Below are 26,607 nucleotides of genomic sequence, written 5' to 3'. Positions count from 1 at the left end.
AGATAGTGACAAGATTGCAGCCACGCTATTGACACAGTGTGTTTGTGAGTTCAAGTCTTAACGTTGGAAAAGCCCCTCTGGTGCCCACTCTCTGCTATCAGCGGGGGCACCTTCTCAGTTCTTTCAAACGCTCCTTTTGAAAAGAGGTGCTGTTCAAATCTTGCTTGAGTCTTAGGGCTCGTGGCCAACGTGCTTTACCTGAAGAGCGGGGATAATTAAATCACATGCTCAACACCCCGGCCTCAGAGAGATGACAAAGTTTGTGAAGCAGGAGGGTGCCAGCCTGTGCTGGATTCATCAAACATTTTGGTATATAAACATTAAATCTAAAAATCAGTGTAATGATGGAAATGAAGGAGAGCTTGGAGGGTGGGGTGGATCAAAGTTTATGAAAGGCCTTTTTAATGAGTCAGTTATAAAATACTTTTTCCGTCTTTATGGGTAACATAATTAGTCATTTCAAAGGTAATATTAATAACTCTCAGGTAGCACTAAAACATGTTTTTTTCCCCTTCTATAATTATCCAGTTCAGAAAGAGTCTTTGATGTATGCAGAGCTGTAATGCAACGAGATACTTCACAGATTCATTCACAGTGGCACTGCTGCAGCAGAATCTGTAAGTACGGTTCAGAGGAGCCCTGACACAGATTATTCTACCTGGCGCTATTTAAAAAGAGGCTGTAAGTACATTAAAAATGCATACAAGATTTAGAGGGGATGCTTAACCTACTTAAGAGATAGACTATTTCCAAGTGTTTTCGAGTTGTGCATTTGTACGCAGTTGATAACGTTCGTGACAAATGCTACTTATGTATTCATTAAAAGTGGCCCAAAGTAACTCTACGTGACAACAGTTTAAAGCTGAATTTCCAGATACTCTGTGTCTTTAAAATACTCAATGATTTCTTTTAAATTTTATATAGTTTTTCCTGAGTAAGGCTGGTCTTCTCCAATATTAGTCCCATCATTTAAAACCGTGGTCCCCAACCCCTGGCCCGCAGACCGGTACTGGTCCGTGGCCTGTTAGGAACCAGGCCGCATAGCAGGAGGGGAGCGGCGGGCGAGCGAGCGAAACTTCATCTGCCGCTGCCATCGCTCGCAGTATCACCTGAGCCACCCCCCCCAATCCCGTCCATGGAAAAATTGTCTTCCACGAAACCGGTCCCTGGTGCCAAAAAGTTTGGGGACCACTGATTTAAAAGACACAGGTCCTACTGAGCCACAGTCAACCAAAGGGCAGTAAGCCCCAGCCTGGGATAGGCGTACTGTCTCTTCAGCAACCACGGAGCATGCCTCGATCAACGAGAGGCTTCGTTATCCGTCCCTTTCCATCACTGGCTTTTAGCGGTGTGCCTCTGGGTTTATTCGAAAGTGTTTCAGACACCTGGATGGATGAATCGCTTCTCCAAAGTGTACCTTCTCCCCCAGGTCTGCTGTATTTATTGGGCGGCAGAATGGGATGATCTTGAGTTACTGTCGGAGCGCGCTGCCCCGCTGGCCAATCCACACGAAGCTATTGATACGTACACTGTCACATTTTCAATGACAACTGAGTCTCTGTATTTGAGAACGTGAGATTTCATGAAGCAGCAAGCAGGCTCCGCGGCACCACCAATGCATTTGATTAAGATAGGGAGGAGGCAGCTGAAAGGAAGATAATTTCCTGAAAGACTGTCTTCAGCAAAGAACCTCGGTGCAAGCTCTTCCACTTCTCAAAATGAGTTAGACCTGGAACGTGCACGAAGCTCACAGCGGATTTTTCATTGTTATTCTTTTCACTCACACGTGAAGGATATTAATCTGTTTTTATGTTCTTGCTACTCCCAAGATAAGAACACGCACCCACCCTGATCCACCTGTACTAATCCTCTTCCTGTTCATCAGGTGGGGATGAGCACCTGCTCCAAAGTGTTGCCAAGGCTTTGGCAACAGGCTCCAGGGCTGAGCACCTGTACTCAACACAAGCATGACTGCTCCGCTAACCCCAAAATTACACACACACACGCACACACACACGATATTGGTCTGAAACTCCTTCATCTCTGGGCTCCTTTGATCCTCCCCGAGAGAGACAAAGCAGGGATTCATCCCCCCACTGGGCAGTCGACGTAGCGGAGGCTGCAAGAGGCAGGGCCTCACACTGGCCGTAAGCGATCGCTGGGGATCGGGTCCACGGTGCACACTCTTTCCACGACACTAGATGTGTCTCCCCTTCGTGAGGCTGACTAACGTGTTTTGTGGAGAAAGGACCAAGTAAGCAATGCTGGTTTATTTTTCAGTATTTCACAAGCAATAGAGCATTCGACACAATTTCTGACAATGGGGCAGACGCTTACACTCCTGTGATCTGAAGACTCCCTAGTCAAACCCAGAAAAATCAGAAAAGGCCCTTTTCCACCAGCGGTTATTTTCCAAGCATATCCTCCAGGACTAGGACTTGAGCAAAGCCAAAAGAACTTGTGGGCAGCCCTGCTTTGCCCAACTTAGAAACAGAAACGGGGTGCCCCACGTGCCGAGGGGCAGAACACAGTCTGAACTCCAGACTCTGCTGATCTCAAATGCATCCCATGCTCATCGAACACAGAGCTGGCTGTTATTTCAAGTATCTAGTATGTTGTCCCAAGACTTGTCTTATTCACCTATCTCCAGTGCCTAGTCCGTAATAACTGGCTAATATGAGATATTATCATTAGTTTCTGAAGTTTCTATGTGTGAATTACCATATTATTAATAAGAATAATATCAAGATTTACCAACTGATTACAGTCTGTCAGGCACTTAGTTCTCACTCTTGGACTTTCTGTACCACAAACTAAAGAGGCAGGGATTAGCATCATACTTATTGGACAGATGAGGAAACAGGCACAAAGAGGTGAAGTCCCTTTGATGGATTCCCTGCATTTTGTTCTACTAACTTGTGCTATTATGTACCAGTCACCAGGATCCAGAAAGCATAAAAAGTCAAGTTCCTTCCAGTGAAGAGCTCACTCTGCTTGACACACTAAGGTGTCAGGGAGGAGTTCTCTGTGTGAGGCGCTGGGAAAGGCTTCATGGTGAAGGCGAGGGGAGCAGTGTCTGTGCACGTACGTGTGTGTATGTGTGTGTCTGTGTGTGAATAATAATAATAATAATAATGGCTCACGTTTTATTGAGCCCTTTGGTTGAAACAAACGCTTTCAGAAACATGTCATTCAATCAATAACTTAAGAACAAACATATAGAATGTCTGCATATCAAAATTGCAGGTGACACTAGACTGTGAGCATTCAAAACTCAGACAGATCTTGCAAAACTGGCCTGAAGCCAATAAGATGAAGTTTAACAGAGGTAAATGAAAACTGCAATTATATTCTACAAACCAAGTGTGAAATTGCAAAACGAGAAAGACCACCTGACTTAGCTGTAATTCATGGGCTAAAAACCTAAAGATTTTAGTTGACCCCTAAGTAAATTTGAGGGATTTGGCAGCCAAAAGAACCAATGTCAGCTCAGGTGATATTTAGGTAAGCATGATGCCCAGAATGTGGAAGGTAACAGTCGGTTGTACAATAACAGTACATTGTATGAGACAGACCACATCTGAAACAGAGCGTGCCACCTGGATGCCCCATTTCAGCAGGGGCATTGGAATCTCTTAAAAGGGACGGTTACCACAACATTTGTAAATGCCCTTTAAGAGAAGGGGGAAAGTTTAGTCTACGGAGAAGGGAGGCTGAGGGAAGGTGTGAGAGGTGCATTCAGATACCCGAAGGGTTGGCACATGGAAGAGATTTGGGACCTGCTTTGTGGACCAAGAGGTTAGGACTAGCCCTATGGGTAGATGTTATTAGGGAAACAATTTTAGCTCAAACTAAGAAAGAATTTCCACTTGTGTGAGATTTCCAACCACAGAGCCTACTGCTTTAGAAGGCAGTGAGTGGCCCATATCTAAAAGGCGGGATAGCCCCTGGCTAGGGTACTGGGAAAGGGATTCCTAGAAAGGCAGGGGTAGTGGTGGGGCTAGTGGACCAACTGCACTGCCTTACACAATCATGTGATTATATTCTTTACCTCTGTAAAGTCAGTGATATTGATGAGAAGATGCAAAACTGAAAATGGACCAGTGGGGTTTTTTACGTGACATATAAACATGGCTGACCAAACTGGCTAAGGAAATTGATCCTGTTCTCAGGGACGGTGGGGAAGTGCTGGGCACGAGGGGAGCCTGCTGTCTCACAGTGAGGCGGCTAACAGCCCAATTTGTCTGTTTGTTTGCTCGGCTCTTGGGAAGTCCACCAACAGTGGAACCATAGACTTTCCTGGGTTTGATCACTAACACTCCTCCCAAACCTCTCTAGCGGTCTCAAAACCCTGTTCCATTTAATTGAATGAATATTCTTCTGTTTGGAATGCTCTTAAGACAGTCTCCCAAGCTTGTATCTCTGATTTCTATGCAAGTGCTGGTAGGGAAGAAGTATAAAATCAACTGTTACATTAGACAAGACTTCCCAACAAGGAGCCAACACAAAATGCAATCCACCAGGAAAACAAACAAACAAAAAAGCCTAAATCTTTTAAAAGTTTCTAACAGTAAGTTATGATTTCATTGACGTGGTGTAAAAACCCTGGCACTATTCCTTCAAATAAATAAATGACTGCTTTATTCAAAACTCTTTATAGTGTTGGCAGTTGTTTCAGGGAATCTGGAAATTTTCTGCATTGGCCCCTGGACAGTACATGCAAAAAATCCACCTCACACTGGATGCCTTTGTCCTGGCAGCCCCCAAACCAGGGTTCCACTAAAAAAGAGCCTAATTCTAATTTAGAATCGGGGAGCACAGAGATCAGTGACCCCGCAGCTTCAGCATGTGCTCATTCAGACAATCTATTCATCTTCTTGCCATTGCCAGATGCAATCAATTCCACTTCATCCACTGAATGTAATGGGATGTGGATGGCCATATGCAGGACCTAGCCACGCAACTTCTTCTGGACCAGTTACCCCAAAGGCTGCGAAAGGGGGACAGACCACCACAGTGATATACTGGGCAGAATTCAACCAGATCCATCGAGTTCTGCAAATTTCGGCAACAGCAACCTGAGGCCACAGCCCATGCAACTAATGGAATTCGACTCCCAACAGATGATTGCCTTGTAAATATCGATCCTTATCAGGACATCTGTCTCAATTAGTTGAACCAATCAGAACAGAAAACTGGCCGTCCCACTAGAAAATGCTGTTAGACTGAAATTGCCTTCTTTAAAGGCAATATTCTTCTGTATTCTTCTGTAAAGGCAATATTCATATCAGTTCAAGGGTAAGAAATGTAAGAACTGGCCATCGAGAAATGTTTTGCAAAGATCAGGGGCCAAAAGGAAACCTAGGTGGAGGGCTTCTGCTCAAGAGTCCAGTTCAGGCATCAGAGGAATCTGAGGTTTCTCAAAGGCCATTTCTTACCTTTTTCGAGTTTCTAGCTCTTCTGTTTCAAATTAGTTTACCATTAAGTACATCCAAATGACCATCATTTAAAATATACTGACTTGATTGTGTGTGTGTGTATGTATGTATATATATATATATATATATATATATATATATATATATATATATATATATATATATATATATATAATCCATGTTGCTGCAAATGGCATTATTTCATTCTTTTTATGGCTGAATACTATTCCATTTTATATCTATATATATATATATACACACACACACACACACACACACACACACACACACACACACACCCCACATCTTCTTTATCCATTCATCTGTTGATGGACATTTAGGTTGCTTCCATGTCTTGGTTATTGTAAACAGTGCTGCAATGAACATTGGGGTGCATGTTTTCTCCGGGTATATGCCCAGTAGTTGGATTGCTGGATCAAATGTTAGCTATATTTTTAGTTTTTTAAGGAACCTCCATACTGTTCTCCATAGTGGCTGCACCAATTTACAGTACATTCCCACCAACAGTGCAGGAGGGTTCCCTTTTCTCCACACCCCCTCCAGCATTTATTGTTTGTAGAGTTTTTCAAGATGGCCATTCTGACTGGTGTGAGGTGATACCTCACTGCAGTTTTGATTTGCATTTCTCTAATAATTAGCAATGCTGAGCATCTTTTCATGTGCCTGTTGGCCATCTGTATGCCTTCTTTGGAGAAATGTCTATTTAGATCTTCTGCCCATTTTCTGATTGGGTTATTTGTTTTTTTGATATTGAGCTGCGTGAGCAGCTGTTTGTATACTTTAGAGATTAATCCACTGTCGGTTGCATCATTTGCAAATATTTTCTCCCATTCGGTAGGTTGTCTTTTTGTTTTGTTTATGGAATACTACTCAGCCATAAAAAAGAATGAAATAATGCCATTTGCAGCAACATGGATGGACCTAGAAATTATCATACTAAGTGAAGTAAGTCAGACAGAGAAAGACAAATATCATATGATACCAACTTACATGTGGAATCTAAAATACGACACAAATAACCCAAGTACCAGTCAACAGATAACTGGTTTAAGAAGATGTAGTACATAAATACAATGGAATATTACTCAGCCATAAAAAAGAATGAAATAATGCCATTTGCCGCAACATGGATGGACCTAGAGATTATCATACTAAGTGAAGTAAGTCAGACAGAGAAAGACAAACATCATATGATATCACTTATATGTGGAGTCTAAAAAAATGATACAAATGAACTTATTTACAAAACAGAAACAGACTCACAGACACAGAAAACAAACTTACAGTTACCAAAGGGCAAAACAAAGGTGGGGGAGGGATAAATTAGGAATTTGGGAGTAACATATACACACTATTATATATATAAAATAGATAACCAGCAAGGACCTACTGTATAGCACAGGGAACTATACTCAATAGTTTGTAATAATCTATATGGGGAAAGAATCTGAAAAAGAATATATACATATATATATATATATATACACACACACATACACATATATATGAATATATATATTCAGTTTTATATATGTACAACTGAATCATTTTGCTGTACACCTGAAACTAATACAGCATTGTAAATCAACTATGATTCAATAAAGACAAATAAATAAATAAAAATAAAATATACTGGCTTGAAACAATTCTCCGGGCTTTCATAATGTTACAGCCATGTTTTTTTTGTTTGCTTCTTTGTTTTTTGTCTTTTCTTTTTCAGAGCCATTTTACTGGATGGAATGACACGCTATATCCTCCTAGCATGAGATATTTCTTTACGGTTAACCTCCAGTTTGCTCCTTCAGCTCCAGGTCAGCTAAACCAACGTGATAAAACCTACACACCTTCACTGGCTTCTCCCCCCAGCAACATCTTGAATGATCTACTTTTAATTTCATTCATTCTAAAAACATTTATTGAGCGTCTGCTCTCTGCAAGGCATCTAAGAGGTGGGCCGCTAGACCAGGTCCAGGCTCAGGGTGTGGCCGGACTCTAGGTAGCTAGAGTCTTCAAAATAAGAATGAGTGTAAGGTAATGACACTTATTAGTTATCATTCAAAAGCAGAACTAAAATAAACTTGTCAGAGTTGGCTTCTTTTTTAAGAATAACATGCAATTCGTTATCATTTTCCCAGAATCACCGGAGATTTGTTGATCTCTCACTGCTGGACAGACACACAGTGTGTATGCAGCGACGCAGCAGTCATTTAGAAAGCCAGCTTCTACTATAAGTGAAGGGCACTGGAGAATGACAACTCCAGACAAAGGGAGACAGAAGGATAAATTTCTCTCAATCCCAGTCTAAGCCTTTTCAAAGACTTACACAAGATGTTAGTATTCCATTTCTAAGGGCTGCTGTAGCTTTTCAAACATGATAGCTTGCTTGCTTTCTTTCTTTCTTTTATTTATTTAATTTTGTCTGCGTTGGGTCTTCGTTGCTGCGCGTGGGCCTTCTCTAGTTGCGGTGAGCGGGGGCTACTCTTCATTCCAGGGTGTGGGCTTCTCACTGCAGTGGCTTCTCTTGCGGAGCGCGGGCTCTAGGCGCACGGGCTTCGGTAGTTGTGGTGCACGGGCTTAGCTGCTCCACGGCACGTGGGATCTTCCCAGACCAGGCCTCGAACCCGTGTCCCCTGCATTGGCAGGCGGATTCTTAACCACTGCGCCACCAGGGAAGTCCCCAGGTTCTGGGTTTTGAGAGTACTGTTTTTGGGGGAGGGCCCTTCCAGAGCCTCCTGTGCCCTTTCCTCCCCAGAGCCTGGGGATGAAGGCATTATCACTCTCACTGAACTTTCCCGAGGTACTGCCCACAGAGCCAGGTGTATATGGCTTAAATTTTCTCATCTCTCTTTTGCAGGAACATTCACCTTATCTCTTTCTACCTACTTAGACTGATTTTTGGTTCTTTTTTATGTACTAGGAGCACTGCTCAGAACCAGAATCGCATTTGACCAATATATTCTACAGAAGCCTCAGGATGGAAATAAGTTATTCAGATATACTCTAAACATGGTCAAGGGTACTAGTCGAAAACGTAAAACTAGACTTAGTTTTATTTAATGATAAGATTCAGAATGAAGACCTAGAGCAGATCTTAAGAGATAATCTATGTGGCTGCTTCCCACTAGCTATCTATTTTACATCTGGTAGTGCATATATGCCCATGCCACTCTCTTACTTCGTCCAAGCATACCCTTCCCCCCTCCGGTGTCCTCAAGTCCATTCTCTACGTCTGCGTCTTTATTCCTCACCTGCCCCTAGGTTCTTCAGAACCATTTTTTTTTTTTTTTTAGATTCCATATATATGTGTCAGCATACGGTATTTGTTTTTCTCTTTCTGACTTACTTCACTCTGTATGACAGACTCTAGGTCCATCCACCTCACTACAAATAACTCAATTTGGTTTCTTTTTTTTTTTTTTGAATTTTATTTTATTCATTGTTTTATACAGCAGGTTCTTAGTAGTTATCCATTTTATACACATCAGCGTATACATGTCAATCCCAGTCTCCCAATTCATCACACCACCACCACCACCCCCCACTGCTTTCCCCGCCTTGGTGCCCATACGTTTGTGCTCTACGTCTGTGTCTCTATTTCTGCCCTGCAAACCAGTTCTTCTGTACCATTTTTCTAGGTTCCACATACATGTGTTAATATGCGATATTTGTTTTTCTCTTTCTGACTTCACTCTGTATGACAGTCTCTAGATCCATCCACATCTCTACAAATGACCCAATTTCATTACTTTTTATGGCTGAGTAATATTCCATTGTATATATGTACCACGACTTCTTTATCCATTCATCTGTCGATGGGCATTTAGGTTGCTTCCATGACCTGGCTACTGTAAATAGCACAGCAATGAACACTGGGGTGCATGTGTCTTTTTGAATTATGGTTTTCTCTGGGTATATGCCCAGTAGTGGGATTGCTGGGTCATATGGTAATTCTATTTTTAGTTTTTTAAGGAACCTCCATCCTGTTCTCCATAGTGGCTGTATCAATTTACATGCCCACCGACAGTGCAAGAGGGTTCCCTTTTCTCCACACCCTCTCCAGCATTTGTTGTTTGTAGATTTTCGGATGATGCCCATTCTAACTGCTGTGAGGTGATACCTCACTGTACTTTTGATTTGCATTTCTCTAATAATTAGTGATGTTGAACAGCTTCTCATGTGCTTCTTGGCCATCTGTATATCCTCTTTGGAGAAATGTCTATTTAGGTCTTCTGCCCATTTTTGGATTGGGTTGTTTTTTTTAATATTGAACAGCATGAGCTGTTTATATATTTTGGAGATTAATCCTTTGTCTGTTGTTTTGCTGGCAAATATTTTTTTTTCCCATTCTGAGGGTTGTCTTTCCGTCTTCTTTGTAGTTTCCTTTGCTTTGCAAAAGCTTTTAAGTTTCATTAGGTCCCATTTGTGTACTTTTGTTTTTATTTCCATTACTCTAGGAGGTGGATCAAAAAAGATCTTGCTGTGATTTATGTCAAAGAGTGTTCTTCCTATATTTTCCTCTAAGAGTTTTATAGTGTCTGGTCTTACATTTAGGTCTCTAATCCATTTTAACTTTATTTTTGTGTATGGTGTTAGGGAGTATTCTAATTTCATTCCTTTACATGTAGCTGTCCAGTTTTCCCAGCACCACTTACTGAAGAGACTGTCTTTTCTCCACTGTATATCCTTGCCTCCTTTGGCATAGATTAGTTGAACATAGGTGCATGGGTTTATCTCTGGGCTTTCTATCCTGTTCCATTGATCTATATTTCTGTTTTTGTGCCAGTACCATATTGTCTTGATTACTGTAGCTTTGTAGTATAGTCTGAAGTCAGGGAGCCTGATTCCTCCGGCTCTGGTTTTTTCCCTCAAGACTGCTTTGGCTATTCGGGGTCTTTTGTGTCTCCATACAAATTTTAAGATTTTTTTTGTTCTAGTTCTGTAAAAAATGCCATTGGTAATTTGATAGGGATTGCATTGAATTTGTAGATTGCTTTGGGTAGTACGGTCATTTTCACAATATTGATTGTTCCAATCCAAGAACATGGTATATCTCTCCATCTGTTGGTATCATCTTTAATTTCTTTCATCAGTGTCTTATAGTCTTCTGCACACAGGTCTTTTGTCTCCCTAGGTAGGTTTATTCCTAGGTATTTTATTCTTTTTCTTGCAATGGTAAATGGGAGTGTTTCCGTAATTTCTCTTTCAGATTTTTCATCATTAGTGTATAGGAATGCAAGAGATTTCTGTGCATTAATTTTGTATCCTGCAACCTTACCAAATTCACTGATTAGCTCTAGTAGTTTTCCGGTGACATCTTTAGGATTGTCTATGTATAGCGTCATGTCATCTGTAAACAGTGACAGCTTTACTTCTTCATTTCCAATTTGGATTCCTTTTATTTCTTTTTCTTCTCTGATTGCCGTGGCTAGGACTTCCAAAACTATGTTGAATAATAGTGGCGAGAGTGGATATCCTTGCCTTGTTCCTGATCTTAGAGGAAATGCATTCAGTTTTTCACCATTGAGAATGATGTTTGCTGTGGGTTTGTCGTATATGGCCTTTATTATGTTGAGGTAGGTTCCCTCTATGCCCACTTTCTGGAGAGTTTTTATCATAAATGGGTGTTGAATTTTGTCAAAAGCTTATTCTGCATCTATTGAGATGATCATATGGTTTTTATTCTTCAATTTGTTAATATGGTGTATCACATCGATTGATTTGCATATACTGAAGAATCCTTGCATCCCTGGGATAAATCCCACTTGATCATGGTGTATGATCCTTTTAATGTGTTGTTGGATTCTGTTTGCTAGTATTTTGTTGAGGATTTTTGCATCTATATTCATCAGTGATATTGGTCTGTAATTTTCTTTGTTTGTAGTATCTTTGTCTGGTTTTGGTATCAGGGTGATTGATGGTGGCCTCATAGAATGAGTTTGGGAGTGTTCCTTCCTCTGCAATTTTTTTGGAAGAGTTTGAGAAGGATGGTGTTAGCGCTTCTCTAAATGTTTGATAGAACTCACCTGTGAAGCCATCTGGTCCTGGACTTTTGTTTGTTGGAAAATTTTTCATCACAGTTTCAATTTCATTACTTGTGACTGGTCTGTTCATATTTGCTATTTCTTCCTGGTTCAGTCTTGGAAGGTTATACCTTTCTAAGAATTTGTCCATTTCTTCCAGGTTGTCCATTTTATTGGCATAGAGTTGCTCGTAGTAGTCGCTTAGGATGCTTTGTATTTCTGCGGTGTCTGTTGTAACGTCTCCTTTTTCATTTCTAACTTTATTGATCTGAGTCCTCTCCCTCTTTTTCGTGATGAGTCTGGCTAAGGGTTTATCAATGTTGTTTATCTTCTCAAAGAACCAGCTTTTAGTTTTACTGATCTTTGCTACTGTTTTCTCTGTTTCTATTTCATTTATTTCTGCTCTGATCATTATGATTTCTTTCCTTCTGCTAACTTTGGGTTTTGTTTGTTCTTCTTTCTCTAGTTCCTTTAGGTGTAAGGTTAAGTTGTTTATTTGAGGTTTTTCTTGTTTCTTGAGGTAGGCTTCTATAGCTATAAACTTCCCTCTGAGAACTGCTTTTGCTGCACCCCATAGGTTTTGGATCATCGTGTTTTCATTGTCATTTGTCTCTAGGTATTTTTTGATTTCCTCTTTGATTTCTTCAGTGATCTCTTGGTTATTTAGTAACGTATTGTTTAGCCTCCGTGTGTTTGTCTTTTTTACGTTTTATTCCCTGTAATTGATTTCTAATCTCATAGCACTGTGGTCAGAAAAGATGCTTGATATGATTTCAATTTTCTTATATTTACTGAGGCTTGACTTGTGACCCAAGATGTGCTCTCTCCTGGAGAATGTTCCGGGTGCACTTGAGAAGAAAGTGTAATCTGCTGGTTTTGGATGGAATGTCCTATAAATATCAATTAAATCTATCTGGTCTATTGTGTCATTTAAAGCTTCTGTTTCCTTGTTAATTTTCTGTTTGGATGATCTGTCCATTAGTGTAAGTGAGGTGTTAAGGTCCCCCATTATTATTGTGTTACTGTCAATTTCCTCTTTTATAGCTGTTAGCAGTTGCCTTATGCATTGAGGTGCTCCTATGTTGGGTGCATATATATTTATAATTGTTATAGCTTCTTCTTGGATTGATCCCCTAATCATTATGTAGTGTCCTCCCTTGTCTCTTGTAACATTCCTTATTTTAAAATCTATATCATCTGATATGAGTATTGCTACTCCAGCTTTCTTTTGACTTCCGTTTGCATGGAACATCTTTTTCCATCCCCTCACTTTCAGTCTGTATGTGTCCCTAGGTCTGAAGTGGGTCTCTTGTAGACAGCATATATATGGGTCCTGCTTTTGTATCCATTCAGCAAGCCTGTGTCTTTTAGTTGGAGCATTTAATCCATTCACGTTTAAGGTAATTATCGATATGCATGTTCCTATTACCATTTGCTTAATTGTTTTGGGTTTGTTTTTGTAGGTCCTTTACTTCTCTTGTGTTTCCCGCTTAGAGAAGTTCCTTTAGCATTTATTGTAGGGCTGGTTTGGTGGTGCTGAATGCTCTTAGCTTTTGCTTGTCTATAAAGCTTTTGATTTCTCCATCGAATGTGAATGAGATCCTTGCCGGGTAGAGTAATCCTGGTTGTAGGTTCTTCCCTTTCATCACTTTAAGTATATCATGCCACGCCCTTCTGGCTTGTAGAGTTTCTGCTGAGAAATCAGCAGTTAACCTTATGGGAGTTCCCCTGTATGTTATTTGTCGTTTTTCCCTTGCTGCTTTCAGTAATTTTTTTTTGTCTTTAATTTTTGCCAATTTGATTACTATGTGTCTCGGCGTGTTTCTCCTTGGTTTTATCCTGCCTGGGACTCTCTGCGCTTCCTCGAGTTGGGTGGCTATTTTCTTTCCCATGTTAGGGAAGTTTTCGACTATAATCTCTCCAAAGATTTTCTCAGGTCCTTTCTCTCTCTCTTCTCCTTCTGGGACTCCTATAATGCGAATGTTGTTGCGTTTAATGTTGTCCCAGAGGTCTCTTAGGCTGTCTTCATTTCTTTTCATTCTTTTTTCTTTATTCTGTTCTGCAGCAGTGAATTCCACCATTCTGTCTTCCAGGTCACTTATCCGTTCTCCAGCCTCAGTTATTCTGCTACTGATTCCTTCTAGTGTATTTTTCGTTTCAGTTATTGTGTTGTTCATCTCTGTTTGTTCTTTAAATCTTCTAGATCTTTGTTACACATTTCTTGCATCTTCTCGATCTTTGCCTCCATTCTTTTTCCGAGGTCCTGGATCATCTTCACTATCACTATTCTGAATTCTTCTTCTGGAAGGTTGCCTATCTCCACTTCATTTAGTTGTTTTTATGGGGTTTTACCTTGTTCCTTCATCTGGTACATAGCCCTCTGCCTTTTCATCTTGTCTATCTTCCTGTAAATGTGGTTTTGGTTCCACAGGCTGCAGGATTGTAATTCTTCTTGCTTCTGCTGTCTGCCCTCTGGTGGATGAGGCTATCTAAGAGGCTTGTGCAAGCTTCCTGATGGGAGGGACTGGTGGTGGGTAGAGCTGACCGTTGCTCTGGTGGGCAAAGCTCAGTAAAACTTTAATCCACTTGTGTGCTGATGGGTTGGGCTGGGTTCCCTCCCTGTTGGTTGTTTGGCCTGAGGTGACCCAACACTGGAGCCTACCCAGGCTCTTTGTTGGGGCTGATGGCAGACTCTGGGAGGGCTCACGCCAAGGAGTACTTCCCAGAACTTCTGCTGCCAGTGTCCTTGTCCTCACGGTGACACACAGCCAACCCGCGCCTCTGCAGGACACCCTCCAACACTAGCACGTAGGTCTGGTTCTGCCTCCTATGGGGGTCACTGCTCCTTCCCCTGGGTCTCGATGAGCACAGTACTTTGTGTGTGCCCTCCAGGAGTGGAGTCTCTGTTTCCCCCAGTCCTGTCGAAGTCCTGCAGTCAAACCCCACTAGCCTTCGAAGTCTGATTCTCTAGGAAGTCCTCCTCCCATTGCCGGACTCCCAGATTGGGAAGCCTGACGTGGGACTCAGAACTTTCACTCCAGTGGGTGGACTTCTGTGGTATAAGTGTTCTCCAGTGTGTGAGTCACCCACCCAGCAGTTATGCGATTTGATTTTATTGTGATTGTGCCCCTCCTACTGTCTCATTGTGGCTTCTCCTTTGTCTTTAGATGTGGGGTATCTTTTTTGGTGAGTTCCAGTGTCTTCCTGTCGATGACTGTTCAGCAGTTAGTTGAGATTCTGGTGTTCTCGCAAGAGGAAGTGAGCGCACGTCCTTCTACTCCGCCAACTTGAACCAATCTTCTCTCTCTTTTTTTTTTTTTATTGGAGTATAATTGCTCTACAATGGTGTGTTAGTTTCTGCTTTATAAGGAAGTGAATCAGCTATACATATACATATATCCCCAAATCTCCTCCCTCTTGCACCTCCCTCCCACCCTTCCTATCCCACCCCTCTAGGCGGTCACAAAGCACCGAGCTGGTCTCCCTGTGCTATGTGGCTGCTTCCCACTAGCTCTCTATTTGACATTTGGTAGTGTATGTAAGTCCATGCCACTCTCTCACTTCGTCCCAGTTTACCCTTCCCCCTCCCCATGTCCTCAAGTCCATACTCTATGTCTGCGTCTTTATTGCTGTCCTGCCACTAGGTTCACCGGAACAGGTAAAAAAAAAAAAAAAAAAAAAAAAGAGAGAGAGAGAGATAATCTAGAGTTAGAAAAGAAAAAAGAGATAATGTAGGGGCAACTCTGTTCACTAGAACTTTCTGCAATTATGCAAATCTTGTATTTTGTACTGTCCAATGATAGCCACTGGCCACATGTGGCTACTGAGCACTTGCAATGTGCCTAATGGACTGAGAAAGTAAGCTTATATTAAACTGTAATTAAGTTTAAACAAGCAGCTGTATTGAGCAGCTTGGAACAGTCAACACTTCAACTTTACAGATGGAAATTGCAAAGTATGTAATGCGTAAGTGACTTGCTGAGCGTCATAAAATAAGGTAGTGGAAGGCTGAAGACTAGCTTTAAGGTCCCTTGATGCCCAGTCCAGTGTCATTGCCACATTGCTTTCTTCTTAATCCCAGTTGTCCCAAAGGCTGGCGCTGGGTGGGCTTTACTCTGTAACACAGGCCAGACTCCGACAGAATCAGGGTAGAGCCACCGTAGCAGACCACTATTCACTTTTGTATAGTAAGTGCTGGGTGTGTGAGGCTGTGATGGGGACCCTGCATTAAAGAGCAGGAAAGAAACTGCAGAGTTTGAGGTGGACAAGGTTCTCAGGTTTCCTCCAGTGACAACAGGTCCTGAGAAGTTGAGAGCAAACTGAATAAACATGGTCGGAGACCCAGACAGCCATGATGTTTTCGTCTGCCTTAGTTTTAGATGGGCCTTCTTTCTTTATTTTGTGATCCGGCCATTGCTTTTTCTTTTTCTTTTTTTTTTAAAAACCAGGTCAAGAAGCTCCTTTCTTTATCTCTCCCCCTTTTCTTCTTTGTCCTTCAATATTTTGTTCTTGGCTCATCCTTGATTTCTACACAACTAGTGTCATTTTCTTTCTACCTTTCTTCCTCTGCCCACTTCTAACCTTTCCAATCATGCAGGGCTCTGTGAGCAAGAGAACCTTCAGAAGTCAGGACAGGTAGGAGCAGGGGAGCAGCTGCCATGGCTTCAGGAATCCTCGTGAACATACAGGCGGAGGTGACCTGCCCCAGTTGCTTGGAGCTTCTGACAGAACCCCTGAGCCTTGACTGTGGCCCCAGCTTCTGCCAAGCCTGAATCACTGGAAATAACAAGGAGTCTATGATTGGCCAAGAAGGGGAGAACAGCTGCCCTGTGTGCCGTGATTCGGCCATTTCTAATTAACCTAGTGCCAGGGGAGAGCTGGGTGAGTCTGCTGGTGTTAGCGTGTTCATCCCAGGGATGAAGGACCTTGGGGGTGTGCTGTGTTTTGACACCACTTTTGCTGTGAGGCTGAGAGTGTTTGATGGCAGCAACGTACAGGCTTCCAGCAACAAAAAGGTCTGGGAAACTCATTCTGGAGGAAACAACACATCTCATGGAAGCTTCTTTCTTGTGAGCCCAATAATAATAAGCATAGTGAATGGTACCATCTCTCTTCTCTCCGGTTATAGGCGCATATGGGGGTCCCACCTTGTCTTCTCATCAATGCCTTGTTTAAAGTGATAATGCCAACATTATTGTACTTTGAGGACCAATAGGAAAAACAGGCTCCAGCAATGGTATTAAATAATAATTGGCAATGGAAAAACTTAGCAGAAAAAGCGACGCTAAATATATTGTTCGGAGAAATAAGTAATGGAGTCATTATAATGCCTAATATTTGTATGAATATTCTACTCACTAAACACTATTATCTGCTTATTAACTTACAATATCTTCATGGAAAATCAAATAATAATTTTACCGTCGGTGGGTGAAAATAACACTATGAGGTGGTTTTCTCTAACCATTCCTCTACAAGTTTAAGTCATTCAACAAACACAGTGTACCTGTTCTATGCACTTTTTATACACCTACACTTGTTACCTTTGTGTGTATACGTGTGTGTGTGTAGGAGGAGATGCTGGGCTAGGGCAAAGGGACAGAGTGATGAGTTTGACACCGACCTCTAGGTGCTGGGGAAGCACAATACCTCTGCTTGAATACCTTTGGTGACCGAGAACGCACCTCCCTTCAGTCCTTAGATCCACCAGTTGGATCAGAGAGAGAGGGAGGAGGTAACATTGGGTGTTCCAAGCACTATTCTACAGGTTTCACCTACATCACCTCATTCAACCCTCCCACTAATCCTGAAAATTAGGCAGTAGTATCTCAATTTTGTAAAGGAGATCCACAATGGTTAAGTTACCCAAGAATGTTTAGCTGGTGAGAAGAGCCAAGCTCTTCTTTCTTAACCATGATGTCTCCCTAGAACATTTTTCCTTTTATTGCTCAAATACTATCCCCCTGTAACTGCCCCTCAGGGGTTCCACCATTTGAGGCTTCCTAGCCTAAATCCGGCCTCTGAGTCTCGCTTCCACATGACAATTCCCTCGGGCAGCTTCGGCCTGCTCCCTCTTCTAGTTCAATTTTCTTCTGGTTAGCTTATCTCTTCAGCCATTCTGATTGTGAATCCACTCACTATCCTGCTTACTCTTTGCTAAATGTATTTCAGTTCAGCAGCATCCCTCTTAAAAAACTTTTTGTGAAAGTAATGTAAATTATAGAAATCGAGAAAATTTAGAAAAGAAAACACTCACCCATAATCCTATCACTCTAACACAATAAGAACTATTATTTCAGAGTATTTTCCTTTAGCTTCTTTTATTCATATTTTTACATAGCTACAAAATTTAAGCACATAAAATGTTATATTCTGGTTTTTTCATTTAACATTATATCGTAAGGTTTTTGCCCATGTCGCTATATCATCCTCAAAGCCACCTTTTTAATGGTCAATTATTTTTTTGAGTGTATAACTCAGAATTTCTTAACTATTCCCCTATTGTTGGATATATAGTAGCTTTTTTTTTTTTTTTTGCTATTACGAATAATGTTGTAATGATGTTCATATAGGTTTTTAGGGATTTGGATTTCCCCCAAGCATACATTCCCCAAAACAGAATGATAGATTATCAATGTCCCTCTAAAAACAGGGCGGCCAACCTAAATAAATGGGGAGGAATACCATATTCATGAATTGAAAGATACAACAAGGTAAAGATGTCAATTCTTCCCAAATTGACCTATAGATGTAACGCAGTGCTAACAGGCATTCAAGCAGGATTCTTTGTAAATGTAGACAACATGTTTCTAAAATGCATATGGAAAGGAAAGGGAACTAGAATAGCCAAACCATTTTAGAAAAAGAGCAAAGTTGGAGGAGTCACACTATCCTATTTTAAGACTTACTATAAAGCTACAATATTCAAGACATTATGGTATTGGTGAAAGGCCAGGGACATGGGCCAATGGAAGAGACTACAGAGTCCAGAAATAGACCCATATAAATAAGGTCAATCTACTTTTTACAAAAATGCAAAATCAATTCAATAGTGAACGATAGTCTTCTCAACAAATAGTGCTACAACACAATGAACAAAACAAGCTTCAACCTACACCTCACACCACAGACCAACGTTAATTCAAAACAGATGAAAGACATAAATGTAAAAAATTAAACTATAAAACTCTTAGAACAAAACATGGAAGAAAATTTTTATGACCTTGGGTTAAACAAGTTTATAGTCTTGACACCAAAAATCACAATCCATTAAAGAAAAAAATGATAAATTTGGCTTCATCAACTTAAGAAATTTTGCTCTTAGAAAGGCCTCATCGAGGGAATGAAAAGACAAGCCACAGACTGGGAGACAATATTTTCAAATAACATATTTGACCAAAAATTTATATCCAAAATACAAAAAGAACTCCCCAAATTCAACAATAAGATAAAAAACAACCTGATTTTTAAAATGAGCAAAAGAGAAGAGGAAAAGGATGGAAAGTGTATAGGCAAATGAAGATAAGATGCTATCAGCAGAAAAAGGACTATTCTGTTTATGAGATGTTTTATACAAACCTCATGGTAACCACAAAACATAAATGTACAGCAGAGACATGAAGCAAAAAAAAAGAGGAAACTGAGAAAAACGTCATAGAAAACCACCAAACCAAAATGGCAGACAGAAACACAAGGAAAAAGAACAACCAGAAAACATAAGATAAAATGGCAGTACTAAGTCCTTATTTATCATTCATCGCCCTAAATGTAAATGAATTGAATTCACCAATCAAAAGACACAGAGTGGCTGAATGGCTTAAAATACAAAACCCACATGTTATATGCTGCTTCCAGGAGACTCACCTCAGTTGTAAAGGCTGTTTGTGAAGGGATGGAAGATGATACTGCAAGCAAATTGCAGCCAAAAGAAAGTGGGTGTAGCCGTACTCATAGCAGACAAAACAGACTCCAAGCCAAAAAAAAGTAGCGAGAGACGAAGATGGACGTTATATAATGGTAAAGTGAACAATTTATCAAGAAGACATAACACTTATTAATATATATGCACCCAAGATAGGAATACCAAAATATACAGAGCAATTATTAACAGACCTAAAGGGAGAAATTGACAGCAACACAGTAATAGTAGGGAATGTTAACACCCACTGACATCAATGTATAGATCACCCAGATAGAAAGTCAACAAGGAAAATGGAGGCCACAAATGAAAACACCAGACCAGATGGATTTGAAAGGTTTGTACAGGACATTCCATCCAAATGCAGCAGAATACACATTCTTCTCAAGTGCCCATGGAAGTTCCTCAATGACAGACCACATGTTGGGGCACAAAACACGTCTCAATACATTTAAGAAGACTGAAATCATATCAAGCATCTTTTCCGATCACAGTGGTATGATACTAGAAGTCAACTACAAGAAGAAAGATGGAAAAATCACAGATATGTTGAGATTGAAAAACACACTACTAAACAACTACTGGATCAATGAAGAAATCAAAGGAGAAATTTTAAAATACCTGAAGACAAATGGAAATGAAAATATGACATACCACAATCTGTAGGATGCAGCAAAAGGAGTAGTAAGAGGGTAGTTTATAGCAATACAGGCCTACCTCAATAAACAAGGAGAATCTCAAATAAACAATCTAACCTAGAGAAATTAAACAAATAACAAATGAGCTCACTGTCAGTAGGAAGGAAATAATAAACATCAGGGCAAAAGTAAATGAAAAAAAGACTGAAAAGACAATAGAAAAGATCAATGAAACTAAGAGCTGGTTCTTTGAAAAGATAAACTAAATTGACAAACCTTTAGCCAGACTCACTAAGAAAAAAGAGAAAAGGCTCTGATAAATAAAATCAGAAATGAAAGAGGAGAAATAACAATGGATACCCTAGAAATACAAAGGATTATAAGAGAATATTATGAGCTGCTATACACCAACAAATTGGACAACCTAGAAGAAATGGACAAATTGTTAGAATCACACAACCTTCCAAGACTGAATCATGAAGAAATAAAAAACGTGAATATAGACTAATTGTTAGAAAAGAGATTGAAACAGTAATCAAAAACTTCTCACAAAAACAAAAGCCCAGGACCAGACAGTTCGGTAGAATTTGGCCAATTCTAGCAAACATTCAAAAAAGATTTAATACCTATCCTTTTCAAACTCTTACAAAATACTGAAGAGAAGGGAATGCTTCCTAACTGATTTTATGGGGCCAACATTACCTTGATGCCAAAACCAGACAAATACAACACAAAAAAGAAAATTACAGGCCAATATCTCTGATGAGCATAGATGCAAAAATCCTCAACAAAATACAGCAAACAGAATCCAACAATACATTGAAAAGGATCATACACCATGATCAAGTGGGATTTATTCCAGAGGTGCAAGGATGCTTCAACATCCATAAATCAATCCATGTGATACTCACATTAAAAAAAAAATGAAGGATAAAAATCATATGATCATCTCAATAGATCTAGAAAAAGCATTTAACCAGATTCAACACATATTTGTTACAAAAAAAAACCTCTCAATAAAACGAGTATAGAATGAATGTACCTCAACATAATAAAAGCCATATATGACAAACCCACAGCTAACAGCATACTCAGTGGTGGAAAACTGAAAGCTATCCCTCTAAAATCAGGAAGAAGACAAGGATGCCCACTCTGGCCACTGTTACTGGAAGTCCTAGCCAGAGCAATTAGTCAAGAAAAATAAATAAAGGGCATTCAAATTGGAAAGGAAGAATAAAACTCATTATTTGCAAGTGGCAAGTTTTTGCATATAGAAAACCCTAAATACTCCATCAGAAACCTATTAGAAATAGTAAATGAATACAGTAAAGCTGGAGAGTATAAAATCAACATACAAAAATCTGTTGCATTTCTATATGTTAACAATGAGCTAGCAGAAAGAGAAATTAAGAAAACCATTCCATTTACAATCACAGCGAAAAGAATAAAATACCCAGGAATAAATTTAACCAAGGAGGTGAAAAACCTGTACACTGAAAATTATAAGAAATGTTGAAAGCAAATGAAGAAGACACAAAGAAATGGAAAGCTATTCCATGCTCATGCATTGAAAGAATTAACATGGTTAAAATTTTCATATTACCTAAAGCAATCTATAGATTCAGTGCAATCCCTATCAAAATCCCAAGGACATTTTTCACAGAAATAGAACAAAAAATTCTAAAATTTATATGGAACCACAAAAGACCCCAAATAGCCAAAGCAATGTTGAGAAAAAAAGAGCAAAGCTGGAGGTATCACCCCCTGGTTTCACACTATATTACAAAGCTATAGTAATCAAAACAGCATGGTTCTAGCAGAAAAAACAGATACACAGATCAATGGAACAGAATTGAGAGCCCAGAAATAAACCCATACACATATGGACAATTAATTTACAACAAAAGAGCAAAGAACACACAATGGGAAAAGGATAGTCTCCTCAATAAATCGTGTTGGGGAAACTGGACAGTCACATGCAAAAAAAGTAACTAGACCACTGTCTCACACCATATACAAAAATCAACTCAAAATGGATTAAAGACTTGAATGGAAGACCTGAAATCATAAAAATCCTAGAAGAAAACATAGGCAATACACTCTTTGATATTGGTCTTAGCAACATCTTTCTGGATATGTCTCCTCAGGCGAGGGAAACAAAAGCAAAAATAAACAATTGAGACTATATCATAACAAAAAACTTCTGCCCAGCAAAAGAAACCATCAACAAAATGAAAAGACAACCTACTGAATGGGAAAAGATATTTGCAAATCACATATCTGATAAGGGGTTAATATAAGAAATACCTAAAGAATTCACGCAACTCAACAACAAAAAACCAAACAACCAATTAAAATGGGTAGAGGAGTCGAATAGGCATTTTTCCAAAGACATACAGATGGCCAACAGGCGCTTGAAAAAATGTTCAACATCACTAATTATTAGGGAAATGCAAATCAAAACCACAATGAGATATCACCTCATGCCTGTTAGAATGGCTACTATCAAAAAGGCAAGAAATAACAAGTGTCGGCAAGGACGTGGAGAAGAGGGAACACTTATGTGCTGCTGGTGGGAATGTAAATTAGTGTAGTCACTATGGAAAACAGCATGGAGATTCCTCAAAAAATGAAGACTAGAACTACCATATGATCCAGAATCCCACTTCTGGATATTTATCCAAAGAATATGAAAACACTAATTTGAAAAGATATATGCACCCCTATGTTCACTGCCACATTATTATATAGCCAATATATGGAAGCAACCTAAGTGTCCATCAACAGAGGAATGGATAAAGACGTGGAACATATATACAGTGGAATACTACTCAGCCGTGAGATGAAATCTCATCATTTGCGAAAACGTGGATGGACCTTGAAGGTATTATGCTCAGTGAAATAAGTCAGATGGAGAAAGACTAATACCATATGATTTCACTCACGTGGAATATTAAAAAACCCAAACAAACAACAAAATGAATTTTAAAAACCAAACCAAACAAAAACAAATATATAGATACAGAGAACAGAGTAGTGGTTACCAGAGGGGAAGGGGCAGGGCACGGGGATGGCAAAATGGGTAAAGGGAATTGACTGTATGGTGATGGATGGAAATGAAATATTTAGTGGTGAGCATGCTGTCGTGTATACAGAAGTAGAAATATAATATGGTACACGTGAAACTTATATAGTGTTATAAACCAATGTTACCGCAATAAAAATAAATTTTAAAAAATGGGCAAAAGTGGGCTTCCCTGGTGGCGCAGTGGTTGAGAATCTGCCTGCCAATGCAGGGGACACGGGTTCGAGCCCTGGTCTGGGAAGATCCCACATGCCGGGGAGCAACTGGGCCCGTGAGCCACAACTACTGAGCCTGCGCGTCTGGAGCCTGTGCTCCGCAACGGGAGAGGCCGCGATAGTGAGAGGCCCGCGCACCGCGATGAAGAGTGACCCCCGCTCGCCGCAACTAGAGAAAGCCCTCGCACAGAAATGAAGACCCAACACAGCTAAAATAAATAAATTAATTAATTTTAAAAAAAAATGGGCAAAAGATCTGAATGGCCACTTCATCAAAGAAGATATACAAAAATGAAAAAAGATGCTCAACATCATTTGTCATTTGTGAAATGCAATGTAAAACCACAGTGATATACCACTATACACCTATTAGAAAGGCTAGATTAAAAAATAACAATAAGATCAAGGGCTAGCAAGGATGTGAACAACTGAGTCTCATATATACAGCCACTCTGGAAATGGTACAGCCACGCTGGAAAACAATTCAGCACTTTTTTATAAGTTTAAACATACACTTGACCCAGCAGTCCCACTCCTAGGTATATACCCAAGATAAATGAAAACATATGTCCACACAAAATTCTGTACATGATTATTGATAGCAACATTATTAATAATCACAACAAAACCTAGAAACAACCCAAATATTCTTCAATAGGTGAATGGATAAACAAACTGTGGTGTATCTGTGTAATGGATTGTTACTCAGAAAGTAATGAACTATTGCTGCATGCAACAACCTGAATGAATTTCAAAGTCATATGCTGAGTGAAAGACTCACTACGGAAAGTTTACATTACTGTATGATTCTGTTTATATGACACTCTGGCAAAGGCAACACTGTAGGGACAGAGAAGAGGTCAGTGGTTGCTAGAGTTTGGGGGTGGGGAGAAGAGTCTGACTGCACAAGGGTAATGTGAAGGAACTCTTTGGGATGTTGGAATTGTTCTGTGTTCTGTTAAAGGTAGTGATTACAGGAATCTGTGCATATGTTAAAACTCAAAGGATGGTAACTAAAAAATAAAAGCTAAATTTTACTGAATGTTAAGTTTTTTAATGTGCTGGCCAGAAATCAATACCACATGCCAAGTGTGGTCTAAGTAGAACAAAGCAGAGGGGATCTATCCCCCTCTTATTTCTAGGTGTTCTAGATTGGGGGTCAGCCAACTACCTCTCCCAGGCCAAATCTGGCCCACTGACTGTTTTTGTAGATAAAGTTTTATTGCAACACAGTCACCAGCATTCTTTTCCATATTGTCTATGGATGTTTTCATGCTAAAACAACAGAGTTGAGTAGTTGAGACTGAGAACATATGCCCTAAAAAGCCAAATATATTTATAATCTGGCTCTTTACAGGAAAAGTTTTCCTTTACAGGAAAAGCCCTGCTCTAGATACTTGTCTTTAATTAATACAGTTTTAGGCAGCAATGTACGTCTACTCTAAACACTGGTGGACTCAAGTGAATTACCATATAGTTATACTCCTATGAAACTTCATCTTATCAGATTTAGTCCATCTGGTAAGCTGGTTTCCTGATTCTGACCTGTGGCATTATTAGCAATCTCACCTAGCTTTATTGTTATCCAGTGGGTCAGGGTCTGTGCTCTGTAATAATCACTTAAAACCTACTCTTTCATCCCTGTATCCTCATGGTGAAAAGCAGAATGCGTAACGGTTAACAGCATGGATTCTGAAGCCAGACTGCCTGGGTCGAGATCTTGGCTGTGCCACTGGTTAGCTGTTGAACTTGGAAAGTCACTTAAGCCCAAAGTCCTTCCATTTCATTATCCGTATCAGGGGGGTGATAATAGTATTTGCTCCCTGGCATTGGTATGATGATTGTATGAGTTACCATATGTGAAATCCTTAGAACAGTGCCAGGTACAAAAAACTGCTATGTAATTGTTTGATATTATTATTAGTGTGTACATTCAGTTCAGGCCAACCTGAGTTCCAATCCTGTTTCATCTGCTTAGTAGCTGTATGATTATGTGACTTGGGGGGAATTTATTCAACCTCTCTGAGGCCTCCAGGTTGCCCTTGACCCATTAATCAGTGGTCTCTGGGTAATGAGCTAAGCACTGCTGGAGAAAATCACACAATCTACAGATTGGAACCTGTGCAAACTTCACGTCTTCAGGATCACCCGACCCTTGACATTGCCTCATAATCTTACTGTATCCCTTAGATTGCTCCCTCTCTCCCTTTCAATGACTATTTCAAACCTTCTCCAATCTCCTCAAACATCTGAACTTTCCCCTGACTGCCTCCTACCCCTGCCAGCTTATCAGGAGACAGGCAGGAAATGAAAAATGTAGAAATTCTCCCATATTTACTTCTAATATTTTATGAGTTTGTTTTTAATCTTTCATACATCTGGAACTAATATTGTTGCGTGGTGTGAGGTAAGGATTCAAGATTAACTTAGGGAGAATAGAAATGTTTGAAATATCATTCTCCTATCTCAGAATGGTATGACTTTCCGTTTGTTTAAATATGCTTTGGTATCTCTCGTAGTGACTTAGTGTGTTCATATAGCTCTGGCACATTTCTTGTAAATGAACACATAAGATATAAATGGAGTCTTTTTGCCCATTATATCTTTTAGTTGATTGCCTTACATATAAAGACAATTTCTATATATTTATTTTGCATACTGAAACTTTGCAGAATTGTATTGTTCATAATAATCATTTTGGTTACTTCTCTTGGGGTTTTCAGGAAAGCAATATATATAATCTACAAATAATAATCATTTTACACATTCTCTCCCATTTTAATACCTCTTATTTCTTTAGTTTGTTTAATCACCTTGGCCAACCTCCAGAACAATATTAAGTAATAAGGATGATAAAGAATACCTAATCTTTTTTCTCGACTGTAATGGAAATGTCTCTAGAGTTTCTCTGTGAAATGTGACACTAGCTTTTGGGTTGAGATGGATATATCTTATCACATTAAGGATGTTTCCATCTTCTTCTGTCTTATCAAGAGTAAGTGTTGAGTTTTGTCAAGTATATTTTAGCATTTACAAAGATGATCATGTAGTTTTTTTTCTTTCTTATTCTATTCATAAAAGACATCACATTAATGGATTTCCTAATATTGAACCAGCTTTACATTCCTGGAACAAAACCCACTAAGTCATGCTGCATATCCTTTAAAATACTATCTGAGTCTCTTTGTTAGTATTTCATTAAGGAAATTTGCATCAATATTCACAAGTGATATTACTCTGTAATCTTCTTTTTTATATACTGTTTTTGTAAG

At 39.7% G+C, this 26,607-nt stretch overlaps 1 protein-coding gene across 1 annotated transcript in view; it reads right to left on the bottom strand.

The window, feature by feature from the left end:
* Window positions 1-26,607, bottom strand: part of AFF2 (ALF transcription elongation factor 2) — a 482,377-nt gene that overhangs the window by 154,620 nt on the left and 301,150 nt on the right. The gene's annotated exons all lie outside the window — the stretch shown is intronic.

This window comes from Eschrichtius robustus, chromosome X (genome assembly GCF_028021215.1).
Source record: "Eschrichtius robustus isolate mEscRob2 chromosome X, mEscRob2.pri, whole genome shotgun sequence".
Lineage (NCBI taxonomy): Eukaryota > Metazoa > Chordata > Mammalia > Artiodactyla > Eschrichtiidae > Eschrichtius > Eschrichtius robustus.
Note: the sequence above shows the minus strand (reverse complement) of the source record. Positions and strands in the feature narration are given on the sequence as shown.